Genomic DNA, 21,516 nt, shown 5'->3' with positions numbered 1-21,516 from the left:
TTGGATAACATATAGTAATAATACTTATATCCCAAAGCCTTTTTCATAATGTCTACCCACTGATCATGTAAGGAAACATGCTATGTTTGGATTAATCCTTGTTGAATCTTCTCTCACAAAATGGTAGTTGATTTTAATGTGCTTTGTCCTCTTATGGTACACAGGGTTGGCAGCTATTTGAAGCGTAGTCTTACTATCACAATAGAGCTTCACATGTTTTAGATTTTTCATATCAAGCTCTGCAAGCAAGCCTTGCAACCAAACTACCTCAGAAGAAACCACTGCCATAGCCTTATACTATGCTTCTGCTGATGATCTGGCCACAACATTCTATTTTTTTTTACTTCTATGAGATTAGAAAATCACTAAATTTGATACAAAAGCATGTGACAGACTTCCTTGTCATTAGACATGACCCCCAATTAGAGTCACAATAAGCTAAAATCTGACAGTTTACAGAAGCTCTCAACAAATGATGTGATCCTACTCATTGGACTTATTGAAGTTCATATTTCTTTCATCTTGTATTACAAAGATGAAAGACAAGGGAGCATTTACTTTCCTCTCACATATTTTAATTCACTATGATTATGTTGCATATGTTATACATCATGTTTTATACTATGTTTATTATGCTATGATCACCATACCTTACCATGTGATTCGCATACCTTATATTATGATAGGTTTAAAGATTCAATGTCATACTCTTCATGTTATGCATTTCATGTATTTTCATATCATTTATACATCTTAGTATATGCATCTGATGCTATGCTTAGTTACTTTATGTCATAGTTATTATATTATGTGTATCATGTACTTTGCATAACATATTATATATTTTCATATCTTTACTTAGTGTATTCTATACATATGTTATGTTTTGTATTGTTAACTTAGCTTTTCATATCATTTACATTTTTTACTATGGTGTGCAACATATATGCATTATGTTCCTAGCTCACATACTATCTAATTGATTATTTTCATGCTTTACTTAGGTGCATTAGATGCTAAGGTAGCTCGGGGACAAAGAATACAAGCTTTGGCAGCGTATATTAGCTCATGAAAAAAGATTGCTAGTTCATATAGCTTAAAGGAACCTAAAGGATAGCTGAATGAGCTAAATGGGGTGTTGAACCTTGCTAGAGAGTAGTTGAGGACCTAGTAGTTGAGATGAGGACTAAAGGTAGTTGAAGGGTAGATAAAGTGGTAGCTGAGTAGATGGAGTGTCACTAACTAGATAGAGACTACCTAGCTACTATTCACCTAGCTAGCTACCTTGTAACATCCAAAAAATTGGGTTAGTGACCAAAGTGTAAAACTTTAAAGTTTTGTGACTAATTTCGATAAATTAAAAAGTATAATGAGTTAATTTGAAATTATTGATGTAGTTTGAATATCAAAGATTGAAAGATGAAAGGGCATAATGGTCATTAGACAATGATATAATTAAAAATACAATAGAGAGGTATTATATACACGTGGAGAATGAGACGAAAAAGAAAGAAAAATCTGGAGACTTGGTAGCTATCTTTTTCTTCTCTTCCTATTACTCCATTGGTAAGCTAAGTTGGTCTCAAGTTAATGTTTTCTTTCATTTTTAAGTTAGTTTTGATTCTTGAAGTGTTAGGAAAGCTTAAGGAAGTTTGAAGAGAAGTAAAAATTAAAAGATTTGCAAGTTATGGGAGATTGAATATAATGGGTTTTTAAGTGAATTATTGAGAGAGAGTTTGAAAATGGATTTTGAAGTCATATTTGACTTGTCATCAGTTAGTATAAGAGATTTAAGTGGTTAGAGAAGATTAATAACAAAGTTGAATATTTGGTAAGATTTTTAGTTTCAGGTGTTCTAGTTAGATATTGGATGTTAAGATGAGTTAAAGTGATATAAGTTGAATGGAGTGAGTGTAGTTGAGTTTAAAGGCTTTAAAGAAGAGTAAAGTGAGGAATTTAACAAAATTTTGGAAAATTTTCAGGTTAAATGAGTAAGTTCTGGGCAAGGGGTATCGGTACTGGATGAACAATATCGATACTCCAAAGCAAAAATAGGTGATATTTGGGTTTAGGTATCGATACTGGATGAACAATATCGATACCATAAGTTAAAAGTTGATGAATCCTTTAAAGAGTATCGATACCGAAGTAGTAGTATCGGTACCATTGGTATCAATACCAGAGTTTAAGTATCAGTACCATTTTTAGAGCTGAATTTCAAAATGTAGAAAAGGTATCAATACTGAAGTATAATATCGACACCACAATAAAGAAGTATAGGTATTGTACCTGGGGTACCGATACTATTCATATTGAAATTATAAATTAAGTGTTTTGTTTAGCTTATGTTATTAAGGATTGATTATAATAATACAAATTCTGATATTTATACCAATCATATTATTGTGTAGATATCGATCGAAAGCAAGTACAGGACGATTCAAAGTTATAAGAGTGTTCAAGAGTTTTAAGTGTTTTACTTTGACTAAGTGAGGCTAAGGTGAGTGCATACTAATATGTATATGTTTTTTTTATGGAAATAAGACTTACGATGAGTCTATTTCCAATGTTTTGATTGCATGATTCCATGAATACAAGCATATTGTTTATATGGTTTTTATGTGTACATGAATACAAGCATATGTCTTTGTGTTATATGCATCTTTATACATGAGCTATGTGTTACATGTTATCCTATGTGATCATGATCTATGTGGATATATGAAAATAAGATATAAGCTATGTGAAAATGGTATATATGAATACATGCCTATGTGATAAGCTATGTGAAATGGTATAAAAGGTAAAGCCCATAAATATGTTATATGAGAGCTAAGGGTATAATTGGCATGCCAAGATTCAAGGGTTCTACGCGACCCTTCGAGATAATTCTCTATGGTCCTTCGGGACATTTCTATGTGGCACTTCAGTGCAATTTATACGAGTTGTGGTGACAACAATTGTTCACAACCTCAATGCACTCATATACCTTAAGTTCTCATAATGTACCATGGGCTATTAAAAGAAATAACATGAATAAACAATATATAGTATTACATGTTTTGTTTGGTGAAGTGCATGATGTTACATGTTACATGTTATTGTTTTGTGGAAAATATTATATATTTTGTACATTATGAAATTTTATGATTACATGTTTCAATTTTTCATTTATGAAGGATATGTCTTAATAAGTTCGTGACTTAGCGTATGAGTGTTTCATACGTAGGTTCAAAGAAGCTGAAAGAGTAAACCTAAGATCGGGCAAGACAACATATTCATATGAGAAGATCATATCATAAACGATTTATATAGTATGTTATTTTATTGTATTAAAGGTGTTAGCATGTAACTAAACATTTAAATCGTATTTTCTCTGATCGATTTTGTAAACATACATTACTATATTTATGTAAATTAGTGAGTTTTTAATTTTAATATAAGTTGAAATCTGTTTATTTACTTTTGATCTGAGGTTCCACCATTTTATTTCAAATGTATGTTTAAATTTCAACTATCTTTTAAAAAGTCAATTTTTGAAAAGTCAATGTGACACTATAATTTGTATCCGAGTCGGATACAGTTTAGGGTGTTGTATTTAATGGTATCAGAGCTATGGTTTAGCTGATTGTAGGCATAAACCGAAATCAAATATGTTTTAAAGAGTATACATGCCAATAAAAAGTAAAAAAAATCTGATCTGCTAGAGTAATGAGTATATTGTCTTATTAATAGAGTTATATGGTTATGTCTTATTAGATGTCTGATCACGAGAGCTCCCGAAGTGAAGCGGGAGAGGATAAACACGAAGGTAGTAGCTACTCACCTGCCCTGGCTAAGAAAGGTAAAGAACAGACGCCTTAGGGAGTGCCTATACAAGATCAGGGAGTGTTTTTCAGGATATTGGATGCTATCTTGATGTGTTTTCAACCTCATGATCCCTCAACTCCTAGAATGAATATCGTGAAAGATTTGAAAGGATTAGGAGATCCTGAATTCAATGGTGAAGCAAAGGAAGGTCTTGTTGATGCGGACCTTTGGTTAAACAATGTCAAGATTATGTTAGATGGTCCTACACTGTTCTGAAGTGGAGAAGTTAGATAGAGTAATCTCTCTACTACGAGGGCAAGCTAGAGTATGGTGGAATAATGTCACCATGAGAATGTCAAGTGATCAAGTGACATGGTCCTTCTTTTTAAAAGAGTTCAAACACAAGTATATTAGAGATCAGTTTATAAGGCAAATGAAATAAGAGTTTATGAGTTTGAAGTAGGGGAATCGCACTGTGTATGAATACGAGTGTGAGTTCAATAAGTTGAGTCAATTTGTTGTCGAGCTGATTCTAACCAAAAAAATATGCATGTGAATGATTTGTTGAGGGCTTACGTCCTAGACTGAAAGAAATATTGATAGTCTTGACTCTTTCTTCGTTCCAAGAAGAGGTCAATCATGTTAAAGTTCTTGAAAGAGCTCAGAAAGAGAGGTTTGGAGAACAAAAAGCTCAGATGACCAAGAGAATTGGTGCTTCCTCAAGTTCATCACCATCAAAGAGGCGCAGAGATTATGGTTTCCGATCTCATACTAGGTATGAGTCAGTTGCATCCTATGCAGAGGATAAAATCCCGATGAGATCCAGATAGACGGAATCAGTAAGGTCTGGTGTTGGGAGATCAAATCAAGGTCAATCAAGATAGTGTCAGTACTGTGGAAAGAACCATATCGGGGTATATCGAGTGGTCTCTGGAGCTTGTTTCCGATGTGGGGACACCAGACATTTTATCCGGGATTATCCCATGATGATAGCATAGGCTGTCCAGTCTGAACAATTTGCTTCTGTATCTTAGAGAGGTAAAGGAAAGAGTATAGAAAAAAATTAGTCTGAGTCATCCACTCAATAGGAGATGCATTCAACTGCCCGAGTTTACATTATTAAGACAAATGAAGATCGCAATGATCCAGAGATCATTGCAGGTACATTTCAGTTACTTGATAAATTTGTTTTGGTATTGATTGATCTGGGTTCCACTTATTCATATATTAGTAGCAAGTTAGTGAGAGATTTTAGAATACAATTAGAAGCAACAAAGAACGATGTGATAGTAAATAACCCCTTAGGGCATAGTGCTCGGGTAAATTGAGTATATTGAGGGTGCCCCATAAAGATTCAGGGAATTGAATTCCCTGCTAATCTGATTGAATTACCCTTTAATGAATTTGAAGTAATTCTGGGTATGGATTGGTTATATCATTATCATGCAAATGTTGAATGTTGAATGTAGACTGAATAGAGTAACTTTGATAAGTCTAGAATGATTAGAAGTGATAGTGATTAGTGAAAGATTGAATATATTAGTAAATGTTATATCGGTGATGTCGGTAAAGAAGTTATTGTTACAAGGATGCCAAGGTTTCATTGCTAATATGATTGATACTCGCGTTATGGAAAGAGGACTAGAGGATATTCCAACTGTTAGAGAATTTCTCGACATTTTTCCAGTTGAGTTTCTAGGATTACATCCGGACAAGGAAGTTGAGTTTCAAATTGAGTTAATGCCTAGAACAACACCTATTGCTATGGCTCCTTACCAAATGGCTCTGAAAAAGTTAATTGAGTTAAAGATACAGTTGCAAGAATTATTGGATAAGGGATTTATCAGACCTACTGTGCCACCTTGGGGAGCTCCAATATTATTTGTAAAGAAGAAAGATGGGTATATGTGTCACTGCATTGATTATATACAGCTCAACAAGGTGACAATCGTACCCCCTCCCAAGAATAGATGATTTATTTGATCAATTAAAGGGAGCTTCAATCTTCTCTAAGATCGATTTACGCTCTGGTTATCATCAATTGAAGATTCAGGAACGAGACATTCCAAAGAAGACTTTTAGAATGATATATGGACATTATAAATTCATTATTATGCCGTTTGGGTTGACTAATGTACCTCCTGCGTTTATGGATCTAATAAATAGAGTTTTTCAACCTTATCTTGACAAGTTTGTGGTGGTATTCATTGATGATATTATGGTGTAATCAAAGTAAAACAAATAGCATGACACACATCTTAGAGTAGTGCTTCAAACTTTACGAGATAAAAATTTATATGCTAAACTATCTAAGTGTGAGTTCTGGTTAACTGAAGTGGTATTTCTTGGTCATGTGATATTTGTATATGGAATTCGGGTAGATCCTCATAAAATACGAGCCATTTTGGATTGGGAAGTTCCCAAGAATGTGTTAGAAGTTCGAAGTTTCATGGGTCTTACAGGTTATTATCAAAGGTTTGTCAAGAATGTTTTGATGATAGCTTTGCCTTTGACCAGATTGCTAAGGAAAAATGTATCTTTTGATTGAACCCCTGAATGTCAAAAGAGTTTTGAAGCGTTAAAGAGAATTTTAATAGAAGCTCCAGTATTGGTCCAACCTGAATCTGGAAAGAACTATATGGTTTATAGTGGCGTGTCCTATAATGGCTTGGGATGTGTATTGATACAAAAAAGGTAAGGTAGTGGCATATGTATCAAGGCAATTGAAGTTGCATGAGAATAATTATCCGAGACATGATTTGGAGTTGGTTGTAATAGCTAGTGTTTGCTCTCAAGATATAACGTCACTACTTATATGGTGAACGCTACTACCTTTATATGGATCATAAGAGTTTGAAGTATCTGATGACCCAAAAATAGTTAATTTTGAGCCAGAGAAGATGGGTTGAGTTCCTCAAAGATTATGATGTGATAGTTGATTTTCATCCCGGTAAAGCAAACGTGGTAGCTGATGCTTTGAGCCAGAAAATGTTCTCAGCTTTATGAGCTTTAGATGCGAGGTTGTTATTAAATGGAGATGGTGTTTTAAGTGCATAATTAAAGCTTAAGCCAATTTCGCTGGAGTGAATTAAAGACCTACAAAGTAAAGACGACGAGTGTTTGAAAAATGATTAAACAAGTGGAAAATGGAGGAAATAAGGATTTTGAGGTTAAGCTTGACGAAAATCTATATTATCGAGTGAGACTTGTTATTTTGGATGATGAGGAATTGAGGAATGACCTATTGACAGAAGCTCATTGTAGTCCGTTAACTATGCACCCTGGTGGAAATCAAAATGTATATGGATATTAAGAGTCGATATTGTTGGCCATGAATGAAAATAAATATCACAAAATTTGTGTCCAAATGTTTAACATGTCAGCAGGTCAAAGCAGAACATCAAGTTCCTTCAGGATTGTTGCAACCAATTTTTATTCCTCAATGGAAATGGGAGAATGTGAAGATGGATTTTCTATCGGGTTTACCTTTGACTCCAAATAACAGAGATTCAATATAGGTATATGTTGAGTTAATCGATCGATGGAATCGGCCAAGAGGGGAGTGAATTGGCAATTAAAAAAATTTTGGTGGAAGCTTTTGTAGAAAATTGAAAAGATTTGCACAGCGATTTAGAGTGGTTCGACTTTCTCAACCAAAGTCTACGTCCACTACCTTAGCTATCCACACTAAGGATTTTCCACAAATTCACTAATTTGTCTTTCTTTTGAGGACAAAGAGTAACCTTACAAATCCCTCAAGAATTATACCCCAAATTCTTGAGAACACTCTCTCCCAAAGAGAACAATACAAATTTTGCAAAGTTACAAGAAAATCCTCACAAGGAAAACTGTTTGCACAATTCTAGAACAAAGAAAGAACATTCAAGAATAATACAATTGAGCACAATAAGTGTTCTTGAAAGAAAAAATGAATATTGAATGAAATATAGACTTGAAATGCTCAAACTTGAGGTTTGATGATTTCTCTTTGATTCTCTCTTGATTCTAGTTGCTTGATGTTTCTTGTTGTTGATCAATGGCTTCTAAGCTTGTTTAAATACACCTTGAATCACTTTTGAACGTTGGGGATCATTAATGAAGTTATTGGAGCCGTTTAAGTGTGAAAACAATTAATATTTCTGCTTGTAGCGTGGGGGGAATTGGTACCCCCTCATGGGGAATCAGTTCCCTAAGTGTAAAATTCAAATATTCGACCGTTGAACAGTGGGGGGGAATCGATACCCCCTGGGGGGAATCGGTTCCCTCCGAGCATACTGTTATTTCTCAGAGCAAAACCATTCAGGGGGAATCGGTACCCCCTCAGGGGGGAATCGGTTCCCTCTGGACAAACTGTAATTTTTGGCTTTGAAACGGTTCGAAATACTTTGTAAAATTGTTTTGAAATTATTTTAAGATTAAAACTTAATTTTACACTTTAGTAAGGATTTAAAATGAACTTTGAAATACTTTGAGTAATATTTTGATATTCGATTTAATATATCGAATATGCTTAGAAAAATCATTTTCAAAATTAAAATTCTTTTAATTTAATTTGTTATATCGAAAAATCAAAATATTTTCAACAATCTCCCCCTTTTTGATATAACAAAACATTTTAAGATTTTCTAATTTCAAAATGAATTTTGATTTTGAAAAACACTACTCCCCCTTACTTTAACACTTTCTCCCCCTTTTTGTTAAATCAAAAAGACCCTATAAAAACGTTTTAAACAAGTATTTTGAAAAACGTAAGCCAATTGATTTATTAATATAAAGCTTAAGCTGCTAAGATCATAATCAAAAGAGAGATTAGCCATTAGTTTCATAATCAATATTCATAAACATGTAATGGATAATTGGTCATATATGTCTAAAGATGCAAAATAAACACGAAATCCAAATCAAATGTATTAAACATAAGTTCGAACAACCAAAAATAAACAATCCAAAAGCATTCAAAATGTTTTAACAATAATGCAAATATCCAAGTTCAATCCAAACAAGCAAAGCAAAGATCAAAGATCAAGCATCCGTAGGAGGATCGGGAGGTGGGAAATGAGCTCGCATAGTTGTCATTTCATGAGTGAGTGCATTAATACGAGCGTTGGTTGCTTCATTGTTTGCACACATATCCCGGAGAATTTCCAATTGTTGAGCTTCCATAGTCGATAAGTGAGATTCTATGGAAGTGAAGCGTGAATCCAAGGATGCATAACGGAAATCAAATGTCTCCATAAATGATTGAAAATATGGAGGCACTTGATCTTTTTGTTGAACTTGTTCCTCATGCTGCTCCGGCTTATCGTCGGCTTCGTCAATATCTTGCATTAATTGTTTAAGCTCGAGATCGTCGTCAGCTTCTGGTGGAGCTTGTGAAGAACTAGCTCCCGGAGTATTCTCAGAAGATCGAATCCATTCACTGGTTTCCTTATTCTTTATACATCCCGCTCTCGTTAATGAAAGAAGATTAATTTTTTTAAGAGGAAAGATGGCATCTAGACCAACTCTAAGTCCGGCTTTAGAAAATAGATTACTCAGAATGCAACCGTAAACTAGAGATGAACAGAGTTTCTTATTAGGAACAAGATTTACGGTTTCAATAATTTCAGCAAAAAATAATCTGAGGTAGGTTTATTTTAATATTGTTTTGGAAACAATGTAACCACCAAAGATCCAAGGCTCTAAGAGTGGAGTAACGTCCTTCGAATGGTTGAAACCACCAAGAAATCATTAGATGAAGAAAATGATCATGAAGATCTAAGACACTCGAACTATCCCTTCTTTTATAACGAGAACCTAAAAACTGTTTTTCATTTGATATACCATCATTATCTAATCCTAATTCATTGGCTATGTAAGTCGAGTCAAGATGGAAGAATTCTCCTAGGAGATAGGAACGAACTACTATAGTTTTGGTTTGAGCTCGGTTTTTAATACAAACGACATTAGAATAGAAGATGCGAACAAGTTGATGGTAAACTATAGGTTCAAGGTCACAAAGTTTATCAAATTTCCACTCTTGTAAAAGAGGAAGATATCTAAAATTGATATCTATCATAGCTTGAAGAGAAGGGATACGTTCTTCTCTAATTTTGTAAGAGTCAAAATATTGATAATACCAAAAACGATGATTTCTAGGACCAGGATGACTGAAGCACGAGTTTTGGATAGTCATATTAGGATCAACGGGATTAGGAATAGGAATTTCAGAAATAGGAGGAGGATTTGGAGGTGGATTTGGTTGTTGGTTTGAACGACTAGATGAAGACCTAGCACGTTTAGGATTTGACATGGTTTAAGAAAATCGGAATAGAATGAATAACCTACAATTATAAAACACATGTATGCAATGTAATCAATCCCAAAACTCAATTGAGTCCTCAATATTTCAAGGTTCTCTAAACCAATCCTAATGGGCAAAGTTTTTTGAAAAAACTTATTGAAAAATAAGGTTTTGAAAAATAAATATATGTATAGTTTTCATAGCAACAACATAATTCAATCAAAACACAATAATTTGAAAAACAAAATTTTTTTATTTCGAAAATTTAAAGAATTTTGGAAAATTCTTGTGTTTTTGATGAAATTAGTTGTAAAATCTAGTTTCTAATCACTAAACAATCAATGCCCGATCACTATTTCAATCTAGAACTAATTAAAAATAGTAATATGTTTAAAATTTGATAAAATATAAGTTTTAGAAAAATACCTTGAAAATTTTCGGATTTAAGTGAGATTAGATGAAGTTTGCACGATTTTGTTGATTCCAACAGGTTTAGGAGATGATATTTGAAGAGAATTTCTATTAAAAATGTTGTTTTGAGGAAAAATGGAGATAGGGAGAGAGTAGAGAGGAGAACGGTGTGAAGAGAATGAAGAGAGGGTTTGAGAAAATATTGGGTTCTGCCCGTGTTAAAACCAAAACCCCAGGGGGTATCAATTCCCCTAGGGGGAATCGGTTCCCCTTCAAAGGGGGAATCGGTTCCCCTTCAAGGGGGTATCGATTCCCTCTGCCTTATAATTCAAAAATCTGTATTTTAAATACTCTAAATGCTAAATTAATCTTCTCTAGTGGTATTGTCAACTCATATATCAAAAATTTATTATGTTCAATCAATCAAATTAATCCTTAAACTACATTTGAACATAAAGTTAATTTTTCATCAAGAATCATAAACTCCTCCTAACTAATAGCAATTAATGTAATTAGAAATTACTATTATAAGCATTTTTCATTTATTCTTTAAAATGCTAAAATTATTTTAAACACTTAGAGAAGATAGGTCAGTTAAACCTAATTCTCTCATAAGTGTCCAAAAATGTTCCTTGTCTAAAGGTTTTGTAAAGATGTCTGCTAATTGATGCAAAGTATCAAAAAATTCTAGAACTACATCTTCCTTAGTGGCATGGTCTCTAATGAAGTGATGTCTTATTTCAATGTGCTTAGTTCTAGAGTGTTGGATGGGATTTTTAGAGAGACAAATAGCACTAGTATTGTCACACTTGATAGGAATGGTACCTACTTCAATTCCATAATCAAAAAGTTGTTGTTTCATCCATAAAACTTGTGCACAACAACTACCAGCTGAAATGTATTCCGCTTCAGTGGTAGCTAATGCAACATAATTTTGTTTCCTTGAAAACCAAGAAATCAACATATTTCCAAGAAATTGGCAAGTACCGGAGGTGCTTTTCCTATCTAATTTGCATCATCCATAATCCGCATCAGAAAAGGCATGCAAGCTAAAGCTAGAGTCTCTAGGATACCAAAGTCCTAAACTAGGAGTGTCCTTAAGGTATCTAAAGATTCTCTTAACAACTAGTAAATGTGATTCCTTAGGGCATGATTGAAATCTAGCACATAAGCAAACAATAAACATAATGTCCGGTCTACTTGCATTTAGATAAAGTAAAGATCCAATCATTGACCTATATAATTTAACATTTACACATTTACCTCCTTCATCTAAGTCAAGCTTTGTTGAAGAGCTCATTGGAGTGTCATGAGGCTTGCCATTTTCCAATCCAAATTTCTTGAGCATATCTTTGACGTAGTTAGCTTGATTGATGAAGATGCCATCTTTTCTTTGCTTGATTTGGAGTCCCAAGAAAAATGAGAGCTCCCCCATCATGCTCATTTCAAATTCACTTTGCATTAGCTTAGAAAATTCTTGGCAAAGAATATCATTAGTAGAACCAAACATTATATCAACATAAATTTGAACTACTAATAAATCTTTACCTTTATGCTTTAAAAACAATGTAGTGTCAACCTTCCCTTTTGAAAAACCTTTTTCAATTAAAAAAATTGACAATCTTTCATACCAAGCTCTAGGAGCTTGTTTTAAACCATGAAGAGCTTTTGTCAATTTAAGAACATGATCCGGAAATTTTGAATCTTCAAAACCTGGAGGTTGTTCCACATACACTTCTTCCTTTATAAAACCATTTAAAAATGCACTTTTAACATCCATTTGATATAATTTAAATTCATGAAAACATGCAAATGCTAATAACATTCTAATTGCTTCCATCCTAGCTACGGGAGCGTATGTTTCATCATAATCTATGCCCTCTTCTTGAGTATACCCTTGAGCAACAAGTCTAACCTTGTTTCTCACTATATTACCAGTCTCATCAAGCTTATTCCTAATTACTCATCTAGTACCTATAGTAGATTTATTACTAGGCCTTTCAACTAATGTCCATACTTTAGTTCTCTCAAATTGATTTAACTCTTCTTGCATAGCCATAATCCAATGTTCATCATTTAATGCTTCTTTAATATTCTTAGGCTCTATGCATGAGATAAATGCAACATAATTACAAATATTTCTAAGAGAAGATCGAGTTGTTACCCCTTTGGATGGATCACCTATAATCTCACCATCCTTGACATAGTTGTATTCCCTTGGATAAGATACTTCCCTTTCTTCAATGGTTGGATTCTCGAGAGGATCATGAGTTTCCTCATCTTTCGTTTCTTCCTTTGATGATGATTCTCCAACGTCATGTCTAACGTCATTTGCTTGTACAATACCTACATCATCATTAACACAAGAATCCTTCCTCGGAAGGAGATTATCATCGAAAACAACATGTATAGACTCTTCTACAACTAAAGTTCTTTTATTAAATACTCGATAAGCTTTAGAATTTAAGAAATAACCCAGAAAAATTCCTTCATCACTTTTAGCATCAAATTTGCCAAGGTTTTCTTTACCGTTGTTTAAAACAAAACATTTACATCCAAAAGGATGAAAAAAGCTAATGTTAGGCTTTTTATTTTTGAAAATTTCATATGGAGTTTTCTTTAAAATTGACCTAATCATTACTCGATTTACAATATAACAAGCGGTATTTGTGGCTTCCAAAAATATTTTGGCAAATTATTTTCACAAAGCATGGTTCTAGCCATTTCTTCTAAAGTTCGATTTTTTCTCTCAACAACTCCATTTTGTTGAGGGATTCTAGGTGCTGAAAAATTATGGCTAATACCATTAGAATTACAAAACTCATTAAATCCAAGATTTTCAAATTCAGTGCCATGATCACTTCTAACACTAGTGATAGAGTAACCTTTTTCGTTTTGGATTACTTTTGAAAATGTGATGAAATTTTCTAATGCTTCATCTTTAGTACTTAATAATAGAACCCAAGTATATCTAGAATAGTCATCTACCAAGACAAATGCATATTGTTTTCCACCCAAGCTAGTAGTCCTAGTTGGCCCAAAAAGATCTATATGGATCAATTGTAATACTCTACTAGTTGACACAACATTAATGGATTTAAAAGAAACTCGCTTTTGTTTTCCTTTAGCACAAGCATCACAGATTTTATCATTATCAAATTTTAGTTTAGGAAGCCCTCGAACCAATTCTCCTTGAACTAACCGTTGCAAAACACTCATGCTAGCATGTCCTAGTCTCCTATGCCATAACCAACTATCATGCTCATCTTTTGCAACTAGGCATAAATTAGTCACATTAATAGAATCTAAATGCACCATGTAAATGTTTCTTATTCTATGACCAATAAGCATAATCAAAGTAGATGCAATGTCAATCAATTTTGCAAACACTTAATTTAAAAATAAGACATTGTATCTTTTGTCAAATTCATCTAATCGGATTATGCTTTAATCCATTCACATACAAAACATTATGCAATGTTGATTATTGAGATTAAGAGCACATGCATAAAGTTTTTGAAAAATGTTATGCATTAAAACTTTATAATATTTAAAAAAATATGCATAATCATTAAGATAACCTTGGGTGGTTTATGTTGAGATAAACCTGATGAGATAATCTACGTAAGTGAGAAGGATTAGCCACCTTCTATGAAAACGTTAGACCATTTTTCTAGTACACTTATTAGAATCCTAAGGAAAAAGGGCTAAACATATATACACTTTATAGACACATCGAGGACTTCAGTGGATGAAGGAGTTAGTTGTGTGTTATGAGTTCACCCTAATCTTAGAAAGTTCAAGATTCATTCAATTATCTAAGAGAAGAATTAATCATCATCACTACGATTCTTTCACATTTAGAGCTTTATTACAATTGTAATGGCCATTTATTTGCATATATTATAGTTGCTTAATTATAGCCGTTACAATAGCTTAATTGCAATTGAATTCTTTTGTTTTTGTTGGTATTCTTAGCCTATAAGTATCAATAATTTTCAACTTTTTTTGTTTCTCTTCCGGTTCCAAGGTTTTGTCTTCACTAATCCGGACCGACCCACGTTGCATACCTAGCTTTGGTGGGTAAGTCTTCTAGTTAGAATTTTTCGCATACACAAGGACTCGAACTCGAGACCTTGCTTAAGCGATATCAAGTTGCTTACCACTTGAAACAACCCCTGTTGGTTGATTTTCAGCATTTAAATGTGAAGAAAATGACTTTTATCTTATATTCTTCCAAAGTTTTTCTTATCTCTTTAAAAGCTTTATCATTTATGAGTTTTGAGAGGAGAACAATATTGTCTAAGTCCACTCCATTTTTTGAGTGTACGAGATTTGGAGAGTCGTGCTAATCTTGGGAGAGGGCATTCGTCCATTGTAGCGATTACACACATCGGGACGAATTCGCTTCTAAGGCATTATATTACATGACATGATTTATTGTTCTATTTGTTTATTGTTTATTTTTTTTATATTTTTCAGTCAATACTAACGACTCATTTTTCAGTCGTCTATTTTCCAACAAAAAATTCCATGTCATTCACACCACGAAGTTAAATTACAACTTATCTCTTCTATATACAAATAACTTCTAACAAACTATTTTCAAAAAAAGAAAAAACTTCTAACAAACTATCTAACTCTACCTGCATGCTAACTAACATACTAACAGAAAACCATTTGCATATTTATCATATTCATCATGCATATGAAAAATTAGTTTATAGGAAGTCATAATAGTTTCCTTTGTTCTCCCCCTTCTTTTCCTACCAAAAGAACGTACTCAAAAGGCTAGCTACAACATTTGGGAAAATCAAGTGAAGAAGAATTGAGAACTTATATAGTACTACTATGAGTCAATCATAACCTTGGAACTTCGTTTCCGGATGCTTTTGGAACAACAGTAAACCTAGAAACATCAACTTTAGTTGCGTTTTCTCTCATTGATTCGAAGCCTTCCATACAAGCATGAAGATACAGCCTAGAAAGGCGCCGAGCTAGACATGCACCGTTGTCTTGGAAGCTCCCATGCTCTGCAACTACTGAGAAAAGAGCAGCCGCAGTCGTAGCAGTGTTCCTTAGCGCTCCCTCAAGCATAATTATCTTGTTTTCCATATGTTGTAATTTGTTATCCAACAGGACACTTCTAGTATCCTTAGTGTATACCTTGGCATCTTTATTTTCATTGCTTGGCTCGTTCACTAAGGTTCCAGATCCATGTTGTGCATCCCCAAAAACACAAGCTTCCTTCAATTTTATGTACTGATTATTGCTAAACTACCTATTACTTCTAACTGAGTCTGATGAAGAATGAACATATTTCACTTGCTTTAATCCATCAATTTTTAGGGTATTGGACTTGGTTCGAATATAGTGGAGGTGGTGGGGTGTTTGGGAAAAAAATTGGAAACCATAAAGCTTATGGCATAAACTAGATATAAAATCATTGTTAAAGGGTCCATTTTATGTTTTAATAGTAGTTTAGGGGTAAAACTAAATATTAACCTTTTTGTTAACGTGTTCACATCATCAATTTAACAGGAATGACAATGAAGTGATCATTTTGTTACAAATCGATAATGTTAGTTACCATTTTGTTACTATTGAAACTTTAGTGGAAAAAATTCAAATTTACTCAAACAATAGTAACCATTGGTGTAGTTTATCCTATTTTTCATTTTGTAGACACCCGTTTTTGTCCGGGTGTACAAAAATATTTTATATTGTTTATTTATTTATTTATTATTATTTTTTTTAATATTTTTTTCAGCCACCGACGTTCTGTTGCAAAACAAACAACATGTTCAACCCCACTTTCTCCACCATTCCACAAAACCCCATCACTCGACAAAACCCCACCACTACCACTATATTCAAACAGGCAGGCAACTATAAAGAGTAAGAACGCTGGAAATGAAAGGGGGACCTGCGCAAATAAAAAGGGGGGAGAGATACCAAGCGCAGTTTCGTTGAGTGGGGGATGTGAGAGTTTTCCAAACAACCAAAAACAAAAACCCAGATGGATCTTCCTTCTTTCCCTTTACCAACAAAATCCTCAAAATTTGCCAAATATTAACATTTACCCCCGCACTTTCTCTCCCCCCTGCTTTTCACAGCTTTAAAGCAATCTGCAAAGCAAAAGGAGTGGTGCGAGTGAGTATTTTCAGAGCAGAAGCCGCATCTCTCTGCTTATATCCCTTCCATGGTCGTCTCGGTTAAAATGAGACCTTCTTAAGCTCAAACTCGATAACTTTTCTGGCGTTGGGTTTGCATCAAAAAACAAGTATTTGTTTGGGAAAGTTTCAATGCAGATTAAGCTTGTAGAAGGTGACTCTGCCGGAAGCATTGATTTGACTCACTCGTGAATCGAAAACCAGAGTAAGAAATGGCGAGGAGGCGGGAACGCCGGGGGCAGTCGAGTTGGAACCGGCGCAATGAGCAAGTTGAATCGTAATATCAGAAAGAAAAAAACTCGGCGGTGTAGACGCTTCGGAGCGTAAGCTCGAGCGAAACCTTTGGAACCGGTCGTAACCGAACGAGGACTCATCAAGACATATATTAGTTTCATGAGAATTCGAAGGTAGCTGAAAATGAATCACTAAGGAGTTATGATTATCCAATATTGGCTTACGTTACCGCATGGTAAGATCATTTCACTAAGGTAGCTGGAATTATGATAATCCAGTATTTGTTTCAAGCAAAATTGTTTGCAGGAATTCGAAGGGTAAATGAAAAACTAAAATATGTACATGGGACCCATGTTTTAATAGTTAAACCCATTTGCATGTAACCCACTTGCATTTATGTTTTTTTAATTTTATTTTATTGCTTTATTATGTTATTATTTTTTCCTTTTTTACTAACTTTTATTTATCTTTATTATCTATTATATTTTTTTAATTTTATTTTATTGCTTTATTATTTTATTATTTTTTCCTTTTTTATTAACTTTTATTTATCTTTATTATCTATTGTATTTATTTTGTTGTTATTATTATGTAAATATTTTTTCCTTTTTTCATATTTATATTTTATAATCTAACATTTTTACTTTTTACGGATGTTTTTAATTTATCAAAGGTATTTAATTCGAATCGAATTTTTAAATTTTAATTTTCGTAATTAAAGACAACCAATAAATTAATTGTTATCGAAAGGGCAGTTCAATGGTGCTAATCCTTCCTTAACCGTAATTGACTCCCAAATCCGACACGTTTCTGATAAAACGCAGATCAGGTAATAAGGTGTCCGATCAACCCATTTTATTCTTAAAATAAATGATCGGTGGCGACTCTTAATTTACTTTTAAGTCGAAATCCAATTTCGAATCTAACCAAAAGACGTTTTCGACACATCTTTATGTACCGGATTTATAACTACCCTTCCGATAATGATACTGCTCAAGTTTCGAAGCTGAACTTTCTCCTTGAAAATACAACGTACTTCACCATTACATCACTCAACTTGTTGATAAAAATCAATTTGACAATAAACATTTTCGAAAGGAACTTTTAATTAAAAGTAGTAACTTATGTACGTAAAGTACGAATGAATTCTATGTATTATTTAAAAGCATTTAATATGATGCATTCATTATTCACTTACAAAATAATCAAACCAATAACTCGTGTAATTAAACGCCATCGAGGATTACCATACTCTACCCATATAATCACGGGTAAACTATAAGTTTAGTACCTAAGCTATTATTTTTATTCTGTTTTGGCATCAAAACTTTATTTTTTTTAAATTATAACTAACAATTAGTTTATGTTTTATTTTGATATCACATTGTCAAAAACTTAACAATGATGTTGACATGTCACCATAAGGTAATATCATGTCATCATTAAAAAATACTTATTTATAAAATAAGTGCCCAAACTATTTTTTGAATCATCCAGGTATCTAATGTTACAAACGTTATCATTTTAAGTGCTCAGGATGTAACAACAATTAAAAAAATTCGGTTAAGGGACACGTGTAACACCCTAAACCCAAATGGGCCTAAAGTGCCACATTGGGCTACTGAGGCAACTCCTGATTCTCAAAAATATGTTCATTTATTTTCTTAAAACATATTGAATGGTATAATAGATAAAACATAAATATTGTATAAAATCATTTTAAAAACTGGAGCTCTGTGACACATAATTTAAAATCAAATAATAAAACTCTGAGTTTAATAAATTGAATGCATAAGAAAGGAAATATGAATACATATGCCCACTAAGTTATGGTACGGTACTCTGAAGGATATGCTAGAAGTCCTACTACGACGGTGCTCCTCGAACTGTTCATGCTACTAACTTGCCCACAAAAAAATCTAAAGGATGAGCTTACAATGCCCAGCAGTATAATCGCTAATCTAGAGCAGCATAAGAATTCATAAACTCGAGCATGTTGAGGATCTGGTACTAAGCAGTAGGTACATGCATGATCTAGTCAAGTGTTACCTACTTAAGGCTTAGATGTTCTATTTCTGAAGTATGGGTCCCTAAACCTAATGTATGTATTTGTTATACATTATCTGAAAGCTATGCTTATTCTGTTGTGCATTAGTTGAATGTGATATTGAAACTACTGTGCATTGTCTGAATACATGAGTAACTCTGGTATGTATTATCTGAATGTAAGATTAACTCTGGTTTGCATTATCTGAATACAAGAGTAACTCTGGTATGTATTATTTGAATGCATCACTAGTTCTACTATGCAGATACTAATATATGATACAACACAACAAATAACAATTAGTGGCTGGCATCATGGTACGGCTTAGGGATTCTACATCTCGGAGTTCACGCACCCCTCTAGCACTGCCGAAGCACCATCGAGTACTCTTGGGTGAGATCCAAAATTCTGCATCGAAAATGTACTCCTACCGACTTACTTCATCCAGTCTTGGGGCATCTAACGCCCAGTCGGCAATGAAGTGTCGTAGCACTGACTTGGATCCACTAACTGGAAAACAAGACAATCGCCCTATTACTAGAGTAACTCGGGTGTCCTGGCTATTTTTCGAGTGTCACACAAAGGCTAGTTTTATGACATTCGTAACTGTTACTATTTTAGTTGTTACTATTACTGATTCTATTTCTGATTTTATTTCTATTACTGATTATTACTGGTTATCTAAACGGATAAGGTTATACACTATTAAAGGATATTTTAGTCATTCTCTGACTCTAGGGAAGTCTCTACGCAATTTGAGAGTTCAAGACAATTACTGCTTTTACTACTTACTGGCTAGGGTTCTGATTGGCCCGGTATCTGACTCGGGTTAGTTTCTGGGTAGCGATGCGCTAATCCCTAATCCTACGTTTCCCCTTAATTCGCCCTCGAATTAAAGGAATATATGAACGTCCAACATTCTCGATCACTCTTGTGGTATACGACACTATTATCTTATAGTCTGATTACATATTCGTACCTCTCGTCGGTACAGCCTGTGCACTGGTCCTTCAACCATGTTTGTATGATACGTGATCACTGAAGATGCTTGGACGTGTTATACTTATTGTGGTTACTCTAGCCGTAACCCACTTTCACGAGTGTCTCTAGGCCCCTTTGGCCATTTAAGTCCCGCACGAACTAAGTCTTATCCCTACGAACCACCCCCAAGCTATTACAAACCTTAAACGATTTGAATTTTATCATTTTGAGTGCTTAGTATCGATACTCTAGTTGTGGTATCGATACTCTAGGGTAAGTTTCGATACTCCTGGAAAATATCGATACTAAAATGGATTCTGTTACGGAAAGTATCGATCCTCTTTGAAAGTATCGATACTCTTAGTAAAGTATCGATACTCTTGAAAAGTATCGATACTATTGGCTTGAAATCACTAAATATTTCCTCATTTCATCCAGTATCGATACTATTCATCCCAATATTGATACTCTTGCCCAGAAATGGATATTTTAGGCTTGGGAAGAACTTGAAATTCACCCCAAATGACTTTGTTTGAGTTTTAAATTGATTTTGAAGTTTTAGTAAGTTATTTAGGGTCCTTAGGTGTCTTAAAAACATATTTTAACACCTGAAACGTGTTTTAAATGAGAAATCAAAGATAAACCCTAAAATACTCAACTACTCAAATCTTAGCAAAAACTTGTAATTTATGGAATCTAAATGCTCCAAAGGATTAGAAATACACTACCTTGCTGATTAAATCCCGAAATTAGGCTCCTTTAGCTAGAAATCATCTCGCACCTTGATTAGGATGATAATACCCCTTTTTCTTGCAATAATAAAAACCCAACTTTAAATCCTTAAAACCATGTTGTTAGGGGTTTGCTTAGGATGAATTTGAACCATAAAAAGGCTAAAAAATATTACCTTTCCCATGGAGCTTGGAGGGCAAGAAGAGGAAAAAAAGAAAGAGGAGAAAATGAGGAGAATGAGAATATAAAGAAATAAAAACTCATCTTTTGAAAATGTGATAATTACACTGTTGGACCCTCTTCATCTTCCTACTATGCAAAAACAATCCCCTTTTTATGGTCAATTGGGCTCAAGTTCAACCCAATTAAGCCCAACGACTTGAAATAAAAATTTTGTGGGATCCACTTACCTCTCGGGTAAACTCAAAACTACTAGCCTGGAATTTGGAGCGATACAACATGTGTCACGCTCTGATTATTAATTTGGGAGTTTAAGTTCCCCAAAGATGTAATTTTGAGTAATTGTTTTTCTATTTTCTTTGTCGGAGACGCGACGTTTATGGTCAGGTTTGGCTTGTCGTAGGAGAGGTTTTGGTGGAGGTTCGACAACACCAAATGGCAACAACCGAAGTGGTTTTAGAGATTGAAATTGGAATTTTTAAAGTTTTGAGGTTTTTAAAAATAATTCTAAAATTTTTAGCTTCTTTTAAATATATATAATTTTATTTTTTATTTTAAATAAAACTTTTAAAATTACCATAACATGAAACGTGTTCCTTAACGAAAATTTTTAACAACTGTTACGTCTCAAGCTCCTATAATAGTAACATTTGTAACGTTAGACA

The sequence above is a fragment of the Hibiscus syriacus genome, unplaced genomic scaffold (genome assembly GCF_006381635.1).
Source record: "Hibiscus syriacus cultivar Baekdansim isolate YM2019G1 unplaced genomic scaffold, ASM638163v2 tig00110528_pilon, whole genome shotgun sequence".
Lineage (NCBI taxonomy): Eukaryota > Viridiplantae > Streptophyta > Magnoliopsida > Malvales > Malvaceae > Hibiscus > Hibiscus syriacus.
The sequence above is the reverse complement of the archived record's forward strand: the minus strand, read 5'-3'. Positions refer to the sequence as shown.